Source organism: Gallinula chloropus (genome assembly GCF_964237585.1).
Source record: "Gallinula chloropus genome assembly, chromosome: 3".
Lineage (NCBI taxonomy): Eukaryota > Metazoa > Chordata > Aves > Gruiformes > Rallidae > Gallinula > Gallinula chloropus.
The window spans coordinates 70245388-70261541 of NC_140087.1; the positions used below are offsets into that span (position 1 = coordinate 70245388).

At 40.6% G+C, this 16154-nt stretch overlaps 1 protein-coding gene across 1 annotated transcript in view; it reads right to left on the bottom strand.

Annotated features, from left to right (window-relative positions):
- ALK (ALK receptor tyrosine kinase) overlaps positions 1-16154 on the bottom strand; it is a gene marked incomplete at both ends in the record, with an annotated part of 325717 nt that overhangs the window by 81014 nt on the left and 228549 nt on the right. The gene's annotated exons all lie outside the window — the stretch shown is intronic.

The following is a 16154-nucleotide window of genomic DNA, read 5'->3' on the forward strand; positions in this document are numbered from 1 at the left end:
TGAGAAATCCCCTCAATCCAATAATTAGTTGATAGAGTAATTATTTTACTTTCTTTGACCTGTTTAATCTTGCCAGATATCTAATGGTCCACCTAATGGAGAACTTCAGTTCCCCAGGCATTTCTGGTGTTTTAACTTGGAAGGCACCTTTGACCCTTAAAAAGAGGGTTAAAATCCTGCATCCTGCTTTGTGGTACTTCTCAGGGACAGCCCAATAAGCATGATAGACTTGTAATTACATAGGCATTTACTGCTAGACTGAAAGTCCTAAAGACTGATATCCTCTCTGTCTAGCTCTGGAATAACATGACTACAAGGTTTGGAAAGAACACAAGTTTTCATCATACCCTCCTGTCAACGTATTACCTACGAGACTTGGATGTATCATGTTGTCATATTCTCTCTGAATGAAAGATTATAGCCTGTTCTTTGCCTGTAGTTTTCTTTCTCTTCCATACCCACTTCTGCTCCTGCATCTGTGCTCCCCTCGAGTCAGGGAGCCCACAGCAGACTAAATCCAGCAAGATACAAAAATGACTAACTCATTTTACCTATGCTAAGCAGCAAAAGGCAGCTAGCAATGTGGAAAGGAGCCAACTCTTTCAAAATGAGGTCACTGGAAATTACAATCAGAGGCCAGTATCATCCATTCAGAAATGATCTTGAGTACTTGTCCCTTAGTACTGTCCTTTCCTAGAGGCACTTGATTCCCTTGACAGCTGAGAAGTCAAAGATCATCCAGCCTGATGGGTATCATTTTCCTTACTGTAGGAGTTCCCTCATCCTGAGACCTTTGATTGTAGCCAAGTGACATACTTAGAAGGACTTCCCCTAAGAACAAATGCTCTAGATCAGCCACCTGGAAGCTTGAATTAGTTTGGCCAGTACATAGAGTCAGTACGTATGGAGGAGGCAGAGACTGAGAAGCGCAAGAGCCCCTTCCACAAAAACCTTTCTGTAGATGCAATTCACCAAAACCTTCCTGTCTCTCTGCAGAGATGAGCTTCCACTTCACTGCTCCTAGAAGGCAAGCCTAGAAGTACGAAGAGGTCTGTGCTGTGAATTCCCCACTGCAACAACTCCTAACCTATCTCATATTAAATGGGTAAATGCTCAAGATTAAACCAAAGCCTCTGGGCAGAGTGAGCCATTGTTTGCCTAACTCATCTGCGCTTGCTAAACAGCACAGCTACATCATGTTCTCTGGTACTACAGGGAGTTGGGAATCACTGGTGATTCAATTAGATGTGCACTTGATACTTTTATTTATATTGCCTGCCAAAACTAAAAATTAATGAAGCATGTAGGAAAACAATCACTATTTCTCTTCAAGCTTATTTTATGGTGCAAATCAATTCAGGAGTGGGGGGAATACATGCCAAACCTTTATAATAAAGGACCCCAGCTCCTGAAAAGGGTGCTCTGTGTTACTTTCAGCTCAATTTTTTTGACTGCCTTAGAGCAATTCTGGCTTGCCGCATCCAGGCTGCCCTTGTATTTCAGTCAGGGTCAAGGCTGACTACAGAGGAGAGCTTTGCAGAAAAATACAGACCGAGTAACTCAGAGCTGGTTGCTGGCAATTTCTACAGGCCCCTTGGTAAGGACTTAAGGCATTAAGTCTTCACCTTAAGGCATTAAGTAAGGACTTGGGCTTGCTGTGCTCTTCCCAAAAATGCACTCTCAGGGACACTGCTGAGAGCCTTCCCTATGTCAGGAGGGAAGCAAAGCTCTTCACATGTCACAAGCCAGTCACAGCAGGCTCAGATCAGCCTGCAAACTGTTAACAGAACTGTGAGAAGCGATTCTGATAACTCAGCACATGTGACCCCTTCTCTTAGGGACATGCAGTGAACCTGTACAGCACCACGCTGCTGGAAGCACCACCTAAAGCAAAGTTCAGAAACAGGGCCCAGCACACTTCTAACAGTGCTAGGTAACACCCTGATGCTTTAAAAAATGTTGAAGCCCTACTCAAATTCAGAAGTACTTTTGTCCCTCTGAAGTGCCCCCACAGATGGTTTGGAAGAAACACCCATATTTAATACCAGCTCTTGTGTCCCACCCAGTTTATCTGCAATCTTTTCAGCAATGTCTGCGCTTTATCCCAGCAGCTGCTGGGATACGGTACAGAGATTTGGAAGAGGGGTTATTGTAGGAAATGGAGTTTTTCTGTTTACTCAATTTATTTTAACTTTGTAAAGGTCCTCAGTTTTCTGAGTACACCAATTCTAACGGAACCAAGGAATTCAAGTGTACCTATCTTCCCAGGTGTCTTTGTTGCAGCCCAGAGCACAAATCTCCTGGAGTCAGCTGACTATGGTATTTATAAGCTGTCAGTTACAACTAGACATCAAGCAATTCCAGGAGCTTTTCCTCCAAAACAAAGCAGCAGATTTGCATGCTCATTCATCTATGATGAGACATGGCTTGAATTAGCTCAGATTTGCATTAGACACGTATATACATGCTCCTTGTATAGGTTAGAAAACACAAATAGCAAAAGCTGCAACCCGGGGAATGACTGGGCTCTGTGACAGTGCGTGATTTATTCCTGTCTCCTGTTTGCCTGCTTACTGTGTGCACAAAGGCAAAATGAATTGGATAAAGGAGATGATTAACTAGCAAAACAAATAGATAACCAAAAAAAGCCCAAATACAAATGACCCTTTTAATGGGCCACTTGATGCAGATGTTTGTATCCAAGCTCAAGGAAAGTGAATTTTTAATTAAAATATGTTTTAACAAAAATAGACATCTGATCTTTTCATTTCCCAGCCACAATCACTCCTGGCAAGGTGAGCCAGAATGCCCTGGATCACTGAGTCAAGTGGCCTCAACTCACATACAGATGATGCGTAAGGAAAGGAAAATGAATGGTATCAAATAAATATCGAAGTAAAATTTGTGGGAGACATCCTTTATATTTACAGCGGTGTTTACGTAGCCACTGGCATCCATAAATTATAGCAGTCATTAAGCTGTACCACAGCGGGCTTGGAGTCTTATAAATCATTATTTAAACAGCAACATTAAACAAATGGCATTTCAGGCTCTAAATTGAAAGGAGAAACAAACAACTCCTTGGGGAACAAGTGCTGATTTTGTACCTCACAGGTCCTGTTTCTGAACACAGTCCAGCCTTGATGTGTTCAAATCCAGTACCAGACCCTGCAGAGAAACAACATCCTGGACTCTTGACTGCCCATGGTTTCAGACTTAGTTTCCATGTAGCAGATCAGCATGAAAGGTGCAAATCATGTGGCTGAGCCTAATGCAAGATAAGCTCAGAGTATGGGGCCAAAGGGGATGTATTTCACTCCTCAATAGATTTTCTCCAACTTGGGTTGCCTCTTCTCTCCACCCCACGCTCTTGATCAGCAGAGAAATCAAAGTGTGCAGCAAGTTCTGGTGTATCTGTCTCTGAGGAACGTGGCCAAAAAGACTGTGATGCTTGATCAGCGCACCTTACCTTACCGCCACCGCAGCTGGCCAAGTGAGAAGGAGGGCTGAAATTCTCACAGGCACTTCCAAAGTTATCCCTTATCTTGCAAACTGGCTATGCTGCTAATTATCATGCAGGATTAATCAAGCTGAACATAATTATACCTTCACGTGTCGCATTCAACTTCTCAGGCCATAATTTTTAGTGCTACAGAAAGCTTTTGGGACCAGCAGTCAGGTAAAGCCCTCCCACTCAGCACACATTAAGACAAGAAAGAACTTAATAGGACAGTACTGGGCTGTTGTTAAAAAATCTCGGCGTTTCTACTCTGCAAAAGAAAATGAACAGAAATTGCAAAGACCCAGAATGAATGTGCACCCTCGTGCATGTTTTACTAAAAATCAGCTGCTCTGTGGGCTATCCCTAATGAACCCAGCTGGACCATCTGAATTGACTCCAATGGTTCTTGGGGCAAGACCCTGTATGCACACACAGGCTGAAAAACATCCACTTCTAAACGCTCATATGCAGCAAGAAATACCTACCCATGGGGCTCCACCATGCTTATCTCACCATATGCGCTACCCCTTGAAAAGAAGTTTTCCCATTATTTAATTACACCTCTTAATATTTTCCAATGGGCTGGCACTACAGTTTAACATTTCTCCACTGAACACCACTAAAAATCATGGATTGTGAAACCTCACTGACAGTGCTCAGTTGTCACAAGTATTTGTCATTAACTTCTAAATGTCATCTGCTCCGCCTCTGGCTAGAGTTCAAGGCCTTGACTCAGACATATTTAAAAAGAGAGTACTTGGGAGATTCAAGGTTGTGTGAAACAAAGAGAAGCCGCTGCCTAGCTATAAACGGATAGGGAGCATTCTGGGGAGTTTCTGATTATTGATTTTTCTCCAACTGGCTGTTTCTGACAGGCACATCGTTTCCTCACTCTTCATCCCCAGCCCTCTAGCCTTATAGCAGTGCAGGCACTTGAAGGCTGATGGCTCACTTTGTCCATATTCCGCGACAATGTTCTGTTGACATGAGTCATTAATACCCCTGCTGCCACCATTAGAGAAGTTGGAAGGTATGAAATAAAGGCGGTAGGGAAGTGAAAGAAGAGTAAGATGAGTTTGTGTTTAAGGGAACTGAAGCCATCCTTGGCGAATGGTCACTGAACTCCAACATGATAATGCAGGGCAGATCGTATAGCCCCAAACTTTCACAGTGAGTTACGCCGCTCTCATTTTCCAAACACCCACCCCAGGACAACCTCTATGGAGACCTGCAGAGAAGCCAGGCAGTCGCAGCTCCAAATGAGACCAGTGAGAGAAATACTTGGAAAACACAATGTCCTCAAAAAAAGCTTTGAAAAGGATTGGACTCCAGGTTTCTCTCACTAAGAAGCCAAAATTAGTCAACACTTCATAATATATGGCTTTAATCTTTGTAACAGCATTGTTACTGTCATTGCGTAAGGATGCAAGTGAAGCCACATTTGTAGGAGGCGGCGATGTCTTTTTATTAGACTGCCTGATGCAGGCAGAAAAAGCAGCCCATGTTTGTGTATGTCTGAAAGCTTGCCTATTTTTCCAGTTACATAAATTAGCTTTAATCTTCATATTTCTCTTCCCATATGAAAAATGGGGATAAAGTCATCACAAGAGTTCTGTGATGTTCATTTCATTAACATTTGTAAGGAACTAAGATGTTATCATAACAGAGCCATGAAAAAAAACCTGCAAGGAAATTATTTATTCCATCTTCACAGTGGGGTTTGAATAATTTACAGTGTAAAATTAACAGGGCCATACACTTGATGAAGGCAGGACAGAGGCTAGATAGGCACCCCTTTCCCTGAATGCTAAGGGAGCAGGTCTCCACAGTGAGCTACTCCAAGGCAAGAAATCTTGTTCATTAGAACCACGTAGGAACAGAATTTTCATTTCACAGAAAATGTCAACATTTCAAAACACATCTAACCAAAATCTAAAATGTCAAAATCCTGTGCAGAATAAAAGTTTCAAAACAATTCTGCATTGCAAGTACTGACTTAAGAGGTTTCAACATGTAACTAAATACTGTCATAAATGCAAAAAATCTGAAAACATTTGAATTAAAGATAAAATTTTGGGAACATGCCCACATCAACAATTCAGCCATCTCAGTTCTAAGGTGGTCTCCCTCTCTGCTGCTGATGTTTCAATATAGGGACATGACGTTTAGTACACAAATCTTAAAACATCCTTCCCTTCAGCCTCGCATACTGCCAGCATGACTGCTTACATGGAAGAAAGCTTTACAGCACACCTGATGTGCTGGCACTTGCTCACTGACACGTTTCAGTAGCCTGAACCTTCTAGACAGCCATACAACAACCAGACTAGCCAGGCCCTCTGCATTCTCTTGGAAATGCTTTTGACCAGGGCTAGTTACTTGTCCTACCTTCTGACTTCCCAGCGTTAACATTTTTGTGATGTAGCTTTCCTGAATTTACAGCAACAACTAGCTTCCTTAAAACTGTAATGAAATAAGAATGTGGAATAAGAAAGTTAGCTATATTTCATACTTTCTCATTTTTCAATTATGGAAGTTGACTGAGAATCTGATATTTATCTTCATAGCTCCTGAGACAGCAAATAATTGCTGAGCACAATAAATGACATGATAATGTTTTCTTCTATTAATCTTGCACAAAATGTAGTTGCTTCTGGGTTTTTTGTTTTGTTAGGGCTTATGGTAACATATGTACTTATTCCTGTGATTGCTCACCGATCAATAAGGAGCTCCAACAGCACACCCAAACATTAATAGTGAGCAAATAAGCAGCAGCAGTAGATTTTATAAAGGAAGTATGATTTTCCAGCATGTGTTGGCACCTACACATTTGGGGATGTCTGCAAAATTGAAGGGGGCCAAAAGAGACAGAAATTAGTATGGTTTCCTGAATATGTATGACACACTGTGTATACATAGCCACTGGACTTTAAAAAAAATAAACCTAAACCCGGCATACCTTTAAAGCTAAATAACAACATCCTGATAGAATAATTCTCTTAAAATCCCAAATCTCCTTTCTTTCAGCTGCTTTGTGTTGCCTTTGTTTCAGTATCAGCCTGAATTTGCTATTTAATTCCCTTTTGCCTCAGGTACCACTGCATCTTCATGAGATTAAAAAACCCAACAAAGCAAAACACACCCCTGCCCAACTCTTCATACCTCTCCTAAAAACAGTGATTACTATACTCGTGACACTAAGCAACCAGTTAAAAAACAAAACAAAACAAAAAAAGACCAAGCAACCTTTTCTGTGATCTTTTTAAAAATACAAACCTTGGAGAGGGAAAACCAAAAGGTCTAACTTCTATTATTAGCTCTGCTGTTCCCATCAGACCTCTCAGGGTATGAATAGGCTTGGACACTGGTTCTTACCCATCAGCAACCTTACCTGTGGGAAATGCCAGCCAGACTGATTGCTACCTCACTGGAAGATGGATGCTGCTTGCCACGTGTGGCAGATGCTGACAAAATCATGAGGTGGTTAAGATCTCTGAGCTTATTTATAGGCAACAGGAGTAGATTTAACACAGAGTGACATTCACCATCAGACATGGAACTGAATATGAAATAAAACAAGGCTACTGGAGACAGGTCATGGAAACAGCACTTCCAAACTTCATGTGTGCTTCTTTTGAGTACACCCTAGGACTTGACTAGATAGGAGCTACATCATATTTTTCACATTTTGCTTCCTAGAAGGCTGGGTTCATTTACTCAATTATATTTTATTGTTGCCTGTTCAGGCTCCCTGATCCCAAGCACAACCAACACGGCCACTACTTATAGCAAACTTTTTTCCCCCATTCTTATTTCTTACAAACATCACATCAAGAAAAACATCACCAACATTTTAAAGATGAGGAATCTAAGGCACACACTAACCAATTTCAAATAATGCAATGAGACTGTAAATTGCCCAAAAGCAGACTAATTCTCTGGCGCCTGTTCCAACATCTAATGGTTGGACTGAAGTTGACCAGATTCCAGAAAAAAGCTGCAGAGAGACTGTAGAAGATAGCTTGCCTCATAAGGGCTGATTCCATGCAGGTCAGATATAACCTCTCTCTGAACCCTGCAATAGCAGCATCTCAGTAATCTCAGACATGCCCTTTCAGCACTGACAAACCAGTCAGAGGTATATTTCAATGCCTTGTCATGAAAAACACAAATAGAGGTACCACACTTAATTGTATTCAAACAACATTTTAGAGCAGAATCATATTTTTCATTTCTAAAATGCAATTCTGCTCCTATAACTGTTTAAAGCAGTATCTCTCCTCTAGCTGTCAGCAGTATTAAATTAAGGTTGATGGTCTTTCTGCAGATCAGTTGCTGGGGGAGATGGGCAGAATATCACAAATCAGCACAATCGAGAGTATGCATATGTGGTCCCTTTTCAGCAGGGTGCAGTGATGTATCCTCACACCACAGCTACACACTTTGCTGTGCAAAGCAGTGGCCCCACAGTGGAAGAGCAACAGTTGTTCCAGGAAGAAGCAACAGCTTGCTGGGGAAGAAAGTTTCACACCATGCCCCTCTCCACTGAGCCAACCTCTGTGGAACTCTGCAGCTTTGTAAGTGCAACAAATTGTCATCAAGCAGGTAATTTCCACTTTGTTCAAAAACTGAGCAACAATACCTCAAGAACTCAAAGCATAAGCAAAATGAAATCGCACGGGAGCACTCACAAGGGAGAGCAACAGTACTGGTGACATGTAACACTGGAAGGAGCTTGGTACAGATGGAGGCTATCTGGCTTTCAGTTCTAGGGAAGCCAAAGGAAACACTGCAGTGTTACCCTACCTCCACACATCCCTGAACATTAGGATGTTGATAGATGCTATGACTCACTGGTGACTCTTCCAGCTGAATGCACTGAAAACTGCCTACGTTTCAGTGGTTTGAAGCCTGTCCAAAGGGATGGAGAAGTAGCAGTTCACTGCTCTTGTGTATCAGGCTGTGCTTCAAGGCCTTGCTATGCTTGAATGAAATTATCCCAGGAGCAAAGCTGCTGAAGGTCAATGGCCCTCAACAACAACAACAAGAAGCCTGGAGAAGGACTCCTTCCTCGGGTCTGTGTCTCTGCTAGAGGATCTCTGCTAACCCTTCAACATGTAGAAGACTTAAGAAAAAACCTCAGATGTCAGTGAAGAACAGTGTTAGCTCTGTGTAAATAAAGGTATAGTAAAGATTTCAGGGAAAAAAACAGAAGAGATGACATAATCCTAAAATGACCACCCAGGTTTCAGGTATGCCCACCCTGTGGCATGATAAAAGACACTTTGGTTAATGCTCTCCATGCAAGATCTTTTCCCCAAACAATTGTAAGAGTTGACCAGTATCGTTACTCAGAATTACCATGCCCTGAGGATGAGATGCCGATGGCTTGCTAGCCACACTAGAACATCCAGACAAATGTTAAATAATATTAAAATGGCTTTGTTATTATTTTTAGTACTGTAATAGGAATCTTAATAAAACAAGTGCCATGTGCCAGATCAAGGAGACAGAACATGCCTTGCATTTCTCTATGATTCTAGGTCCTTTACCCTTCAATGAGTAGAGACTGCAATCAAAATCCCAGCTTCTACACAATTATTCAGGATTGATAGTAATTTCTTTTACAGTTCTCGTCTTCAAATTTGGCACCATAGGATGTATGACACCCCCAAATATTCCTTTATATCTGCTTTGACAACAGGATTTCTGTGGAGTGAGAGCTCTCCTTCAAGATTCTCCCCCTCCCCCCATTTGAACTGATTCAGTGGTGATTAATTAATCTCTTACCTATTGTCAGAAAAGGTATTAAATTCTCACAAATTTGCTACTGCTGTTATTATGTAAAATGCTCCTCCCAGCTGGAGAGGTTTCAGCAAAGCGTAACACTGTTGACTCTAGATAAATCTATTTATACAATGCAAATGCACCTCTTCCTGGCAGACAAATCCTTTATAACTAAATCCTTTATAACTGCAATATGATTCATTAAAATAGAGAAGTAGGAGGGCATACATACAGATTACTGCTCATTCTTCATCAAGACCTAGCAAACATAAACATTTGGGTACCAAACAAGTAATAAAAAGAGAGTATAAAATGGAGATTTCTAGGCCCACTGCAAAGTCAATGGGGTTAGTCTGGTTTTGTCTCAAACATGTTGTACACTGTGCATGAATAATTATTGGAAAAGTCCAGAAGGAGGAGGAGATCGCATGGAAATGACATACAGAACCCAACTCAGTCATGCACTCATAGCATTCGGACTTGGAATCAAAATCCAACTAGGCATAGCAGGTACTAAGGAAAAGAGAGATGTAAACCAATTTCAGGAAATAATGAAATTCTGTATGCTGTCCACCAAAGATCTACTGGCTTGCAGCACAATTTCAAAAGGCATGTTGGAAAAAACCCTATCACTTTAGGAGAGGATTACAGTTAACAAGCTACACTTGACAGCACAAACTGCACAAACACCCCGAATATTAAAAACAAACCACCAAGCTTTCTTTTGGCTGTAAAACAGACTAGGGGAGATCTAAAAAGTACTTTACATTTACATGCATCTAGACTTGGTCTTGAAGTATCAAATTAAAAGACCAAATAATGATTAACAGGTCATCAAGCCTTCTCTCTGAACAGTGGCCATTTCAGGGAATTCAGCCATCTTAGGGAGGTCAGCCATCTTCAGGAGCACAAACTCTTCCTGTTTTTACTGTGATCCACTGGTTGCTCTCTACTTGTACTCCCATTCATCCTAAGCTGTCCATGCTCCTCTCCACGGTATAGTTAAGTTATACCGAGTGCAAAGGTGTTAGATACCCTCTATATATTTTTTTTACAAAGAGAAAAGTTAAAATACCCGACTTCAGCCCTCCTGAGGCTTTAATTTAATGGGATGTGGATGCAGTTCACCAGCCATAACAAATATCAGTGGCCAACTACACACATCACTGCAGTTCCTCAAAGCCCAGAATGTAACCTATAGCCCATAGGGAATTTACATTCAGAAAGTTTAGTGAAATACTATCAACAAAATCAACTGCCCTGAAATTTTTACTTAAACCAGGAAAAAAATTTCTTGCCTCCTTTTCCAGGATTTCTTGATAAACAGCAGGACTCCTACTCAGGAGTAGTTACAGTAAAGGCTCTCAACTCTTCTTTGACCATGCCTCTGCTCCCCATCCCACAGGCAATTACCACTGCTTTTTAGTGAGCAATATAATTTTAAACAGTCTGTCAACGAGGTATCACAAAGATGATAGAAGTACCTTGCCCTAGCATCTAATATGGATAAAATCAATGATCCACTGTCCCACAGGCAGTAAGAAAACCAGAACACTGAGGCCTCAGCATCCGTGGCAGCCAGGTCTTCATGGGCAACAGTCACTGCATTCTCTGAAAGATTTTCAACTGGGCAGTAGGACAGCCAAGCCAACCTAGACCTGGCAAAGATAGGGTAGCAAATACAAATTATTAGCCCCCTGCATGTGAAGCATTTTCAACATACTACAGCAGTTCATGTTTTCTCTGCACTACAAGAACTCATCTGTTCTACATCCATTTTACTTCCCTCTCCTGCTCAGTCCAGGGACAATCCTGCTAGGAAGGTCTCTGGACAATTTTGTCTCCCCTAGAAAAAACAGATGTGAAAGGTATGTCACAGCAGTCACTAGGCCTCTTCCAGGTAGACCATGGTTAACCTATCAGCTCATCCAGTGTATGCTCAGAAATAAAAAGCCTGACATCCTTTCCTAATACCTAAAAAAAAAAAAAAAGGAAGAAAGAGTTAAATAACTAAAGACTGAGCACAGAGCAGCCAAAACACAGCAGCCCAGCATCATTTTTGAGGTACTTCAAATCAGCACTACCTTTGTGCGTGCAGGGGCCTTGAATTGCTAGAAAACTACCTTCACAAATGCTGCCTATCAAATAAGGAACCTGACAGTCAGTGTTTCCAAATTGCCTCTTAGGTCGTAACCTCAGGTAAGTCTCTTCATTTCTTCAAGCTTCCATTTTCCTGCCCATGACAGAAAGAAATAACACTTTGTGGGGAATACGTGGCCTCGCTATTGTTTAGAACTAGCACTATGTGAATAACATATTTTTGTTTGCACAGAAAAAAAAGCATCCCATTTTTTAAGAGCTATCTAAAATGAAAATGTACCCTGCAGAAGAGAAATGTTTGCTCAGCATTACTTCAAAAGATTTTATTTGACCTGAAATAAAATAGTGGTTAGCTCCAGGAAACTTGTTCAAAATTTATTTCATTTCAGATATTTCATCCTTCCCTTATGCCTTTTAACATAGTTTCAAATAAAAAACCTGAAATCCAGGGAAAAGGTGTTAAAATTTAGTTTCTTCCTTCTTCCTTTTTTTTTTTTTGTTTTTACTTACTGAGTTTGACGAGAATTTTGACCAGATGTGTCCCACTAAATTGCATTTTTAACAAACCTAGAATAAAAATAAAGATGCTGCTTACACATGGAAGCTCTGAAGTGAAAGTCTATACTGAGTGTATCACTACATGCTTAATCACAAGCATGGAGGATGACAGAATCACTTGAGTCATGACCACATGTTAATACAGTGTCTGTCTGAGGGAGCCCTGGGTCATTTCAGCTTGGTCCTGTCCCCTGAAATGTACTCACTCAGTGCACCAAAGAGGCAACACTTTAACACGTTCACACTGACAGGAACACTAACATCCTCTCCATTTGGCATGTAATAAAACATGCAAATATTTGCAAAACTCAGATTAAACTGAGGGAACCTCAGATTTGGAAAACGGTGAAAACCAACCACAAAGCCCACAGAGTTTCACATGAGCACTGTGGAGACACCACACTGCTATTGCTGTCTCAGTGAGAAGCAGTACGGAAAACAGTTAATGTAAACTCAACATTAAAAATTTCACTGACAATTAAGGTGACAGATTAAACTGATCTACATGCAATCTGCAAACTGATTTGGCATTCACTGATTAATGCAGTAAATTAGATACTAACATCTCACATGCAATGTTATAAATCACTAACTTCACTCAGCAATGTATATGTGGTGTCAAACAATTTTTAATGCTAAGTTATTAAATTTTCTCTAGGTGAAGCACTGAGTATCTATTACAGTTTTAGGATAAAAATATGAACAGAAACTCTCAGTTTCTGACCAAAATTACTTCCAGACTTTGTCACTCGACTACTTGATACTATTATAACTGCTCTGATTTCCAAAATTCAAGTGGAAATTGCTTTTCATTGTTGTGGAAAATAGCAATAGAAACCTACCCACACAAAGTCTTTACCCAAGCTTCTTTTTAGTGGACACCCATTTGAAGGTGGAGAGATGCTTTAGAAATGTGATTTCTTTCTCAAAAAAGGTGCTTTCAAGAAACGTCCATCTCTGAGTTCTGCTGATACTTAATTCAACACAGATCTGCTGATTGAAGAAACAGCAGCAAGAAATGCCGCAGAAGAGCCCCAAGATCTGTTTTACTGCAAACAAGGCAAGGCCCCTGTCATGCCTTTCTAGAGACATCACTCTCCATGAGTCAACAGACCCCATGACGACTTTCAAGTAAGCAGTCACAAATTCACAAAGGTGTGGCTATTCCCCTCCACAGACCCCAGGCAGTGCAAGGCTCTTGCCATAGCAGCAACACTTCTGCTCGCGGCTGTCAGCGCTAATGAGTTAAACTGGACTGTAATGAGATCTCAGAGTTATTTGTAGCTGTGCTACAGGTAAGTCCCTTTGGTTGCAGGCAGACATCCTTGTCCAGCTGCATTGGCAGGAGAGGTTATTGCCTCCATCTGTTCAGGACCACTTTCCCTCCTGATCCTGATGAAGCAGCATCTGCAAGTGCTCCCTAATTTATTTCAGGCAAAGTCAGACAGGTGAGACCAGAACAACAGTTCTTACCTACTCAAGGGTTTTATGTTAACCTGTCTCATTTTCAAATGGCAGCTGCTCTCTGGGCTGCATTAAAACATCTTCTAGTTTCTTATCATGTGCTTTGAGGAGCAAAGCCACAAGGTAGAGGAGCAAGTCAGTAGCTGTGCTCTAGTCACTTCCAGCAGATGAGAATTCTGATACATGATAATATTCTTACTATTGTGTGCAAAGCAATTTATGGAGGAAAGAATATTCCCCTCCCCCCTCTTTTTTTTTAAAGAGGCCATACTGCAGAACAGCAGGCTGCTAACTCCCATTATCTTGCAGCTTTGGGAGGACTCGTAAACACAGCCTGGTCTTTATCCAAGACACTCACCTCAAGCCTGCTTCTAAAACAAGGAGAATAGAAAAATGCAACTGCATATATGCTTGAGTTCAGAGGAAATTCTGTCTCAATTTAGAACTGCACAGAGGGACCTGTCTTTAAAGCAGAGATAAAAGCTAGTGTTTATGTAAAAGAAATCATAGCAGCTTTATTGCAGAATAGTATTAAAAATTATTAAAGAATAATGCACAAAAAAGCCCCACCAAAACCCAACCCAAATCACTTGGTACAATTTTCTGTTCAGAAAAAAAAAAAAAATTAAAAAATTATTTAACATTTTCCTGGTAAAGAAGAAGCATTGATTACACTAACACAATTAAATAAAATTCCCAGACATGACTCTTAATGGCATATCATGCCTAGAATTCCTGTCAGTTAAAATTTAGGCTAGAAATCAGTGATCTCTAGGAACTGGATTTGAAATTACTAACTTCTGAATATAACCACATATCCTTGCATACGTAGGATGAATTAGGGTTCAAGGCAAATGCTGCACATAATATAGATCTTAACCTCATTTAGAAGCAATATTGTTTAAGGGATTGAGTTACTGCTTCTGCTTAAACAGAAGTGACAGTCATTCACAAGGGTAATAAAAATAAACAAGATAATGCAAGAGGGAGAATTGCACCTCCTGGTAAGAAAGTAACTGAAAAAATAATGTGGATCTTCTTTTACCACTCTTTGGAAAGCAGCATGCAATCCAATGGCCAAATGCAACTCAATTTAAGTAGATTTTTCCAAAAGCCTTCATTGAGGTCTCCCATGAAGAAATACGGTCAACAAAAATTAAATAAATAATAATAAAAAAAGCTTTTACATGTAAGTGATTTTGTGAGGATGCAGAGAAGCAATATGATCTACAGGGCTCTATTAGAAGGCTCTTGGCTGTAGCTCTCTTCTACCAACAACCACTTTACTTTTGACAATCCACTTATGTATCTGAATGTTCTTCTCTGTGAAAGTACTGTAGGTTTGTGTTTAAGAAATGTACCTTCTTTCCTAGACCTGAACATAAAATACCTACAGAGGATAAAAATTACTGGTTTATAACTTACAGATGTTTCCCAGCACAGCTGGTGGTTTTGGTTTTAGGGCAGGAAGGCTTCTAGGTCTGACTGGAAGTATCCTATCAAAGCTGCATGACTGAAGCTTGTTTTGGTAATGTTAGAATTGTAAAGTATTCCCACATAACACTATTAATCTTCCACTCAGCAGCCATTTAATTTTTTTCAGGCTTTATCCTAACAGACTCTGAATAAACTCCTGCAAAATAATTACTACAAAATGATTTATCTAGCATGCTAACCAGTGAGCATCGAGGACGTTCAATAGAGAATCTGTTTGTTAAAGATTCCTTGCCTGATGCTATTCATTCTCAAGTGAGGAATTGGTGGGCAGGCTTTATAGATTACAGGTATTAAAGCACCCACTGGCTTTAAAAGGATAGTTCTGTTAGAAATTCCAGGCTACAATTCTTCAAGCAAAGCATTGTCCCCTTTCTGACACTCTGATGATGCTATGATGTTAAAGGTGGAATGAATTGCTCTCTGAAGTGCTTCTTTTTCTCTCTCTTGACTACAGAGGGACCCTAGAGACCAGCTTTGACATGATGCCTAACTTTCAGATAGCTAAAGTCACAAAAGATGAATACCACCTTGTCCAACTTCATACAACAAAGCATCCGAATGTCTGAACTAAATCTTGCCTCAGGAGATTGAATCCCATGACGCTGTGAATTAGATGACTGGTTTGTTATACAGATTTTATTCCCTGACAGTTTAACTGAGGTCTACACTGAGAATTGTGCTGAAATGCTTGGGAATCAGCTTTGCAAGTTGGAGTCTATGAGAAGATTTTTTTGGTCTCCTATCCACTGAAAAATATTTCCCAGCCTCTGTTCAAATGCCAAAAAAAAAAGAAGAAAAACCACCAGAGTCAGCGTAATGCAGATGTGTTAAAGAGGAGGTCTCCTATATGGTGTTAAGACAAAGAAATAAGGAGAGACAACAGTCCATTGCTTGACTTTGTAAACTGGTAAAGAAACTGTCTGGATTTCATCTAATGCCTTTCCTTTGCATGCTCTATGAACACTGGGCACTTAGTAAAACCCACACAAGTACAGCAAGATTCCTTAGGCAAACAGTGAAGCTCTGCCCGAGTAATTCTGAGAATAAATGCAGCCTTCTAAAGAGGAGTCCCCAGAGACAGCGCTCAATTATACCAACATGGTCACAGCTTAGGCAAAGCCCAGCATCAACTAAAAACTCAAAGTTGACAGCAAAGTCTACTCTTTCCTGTTTCACCAGTCAAATCCATTGACTTAAACCTCTTCGAGCTTCACCAGTGAACTGCTGCCTATTGCAGCTGCCATAA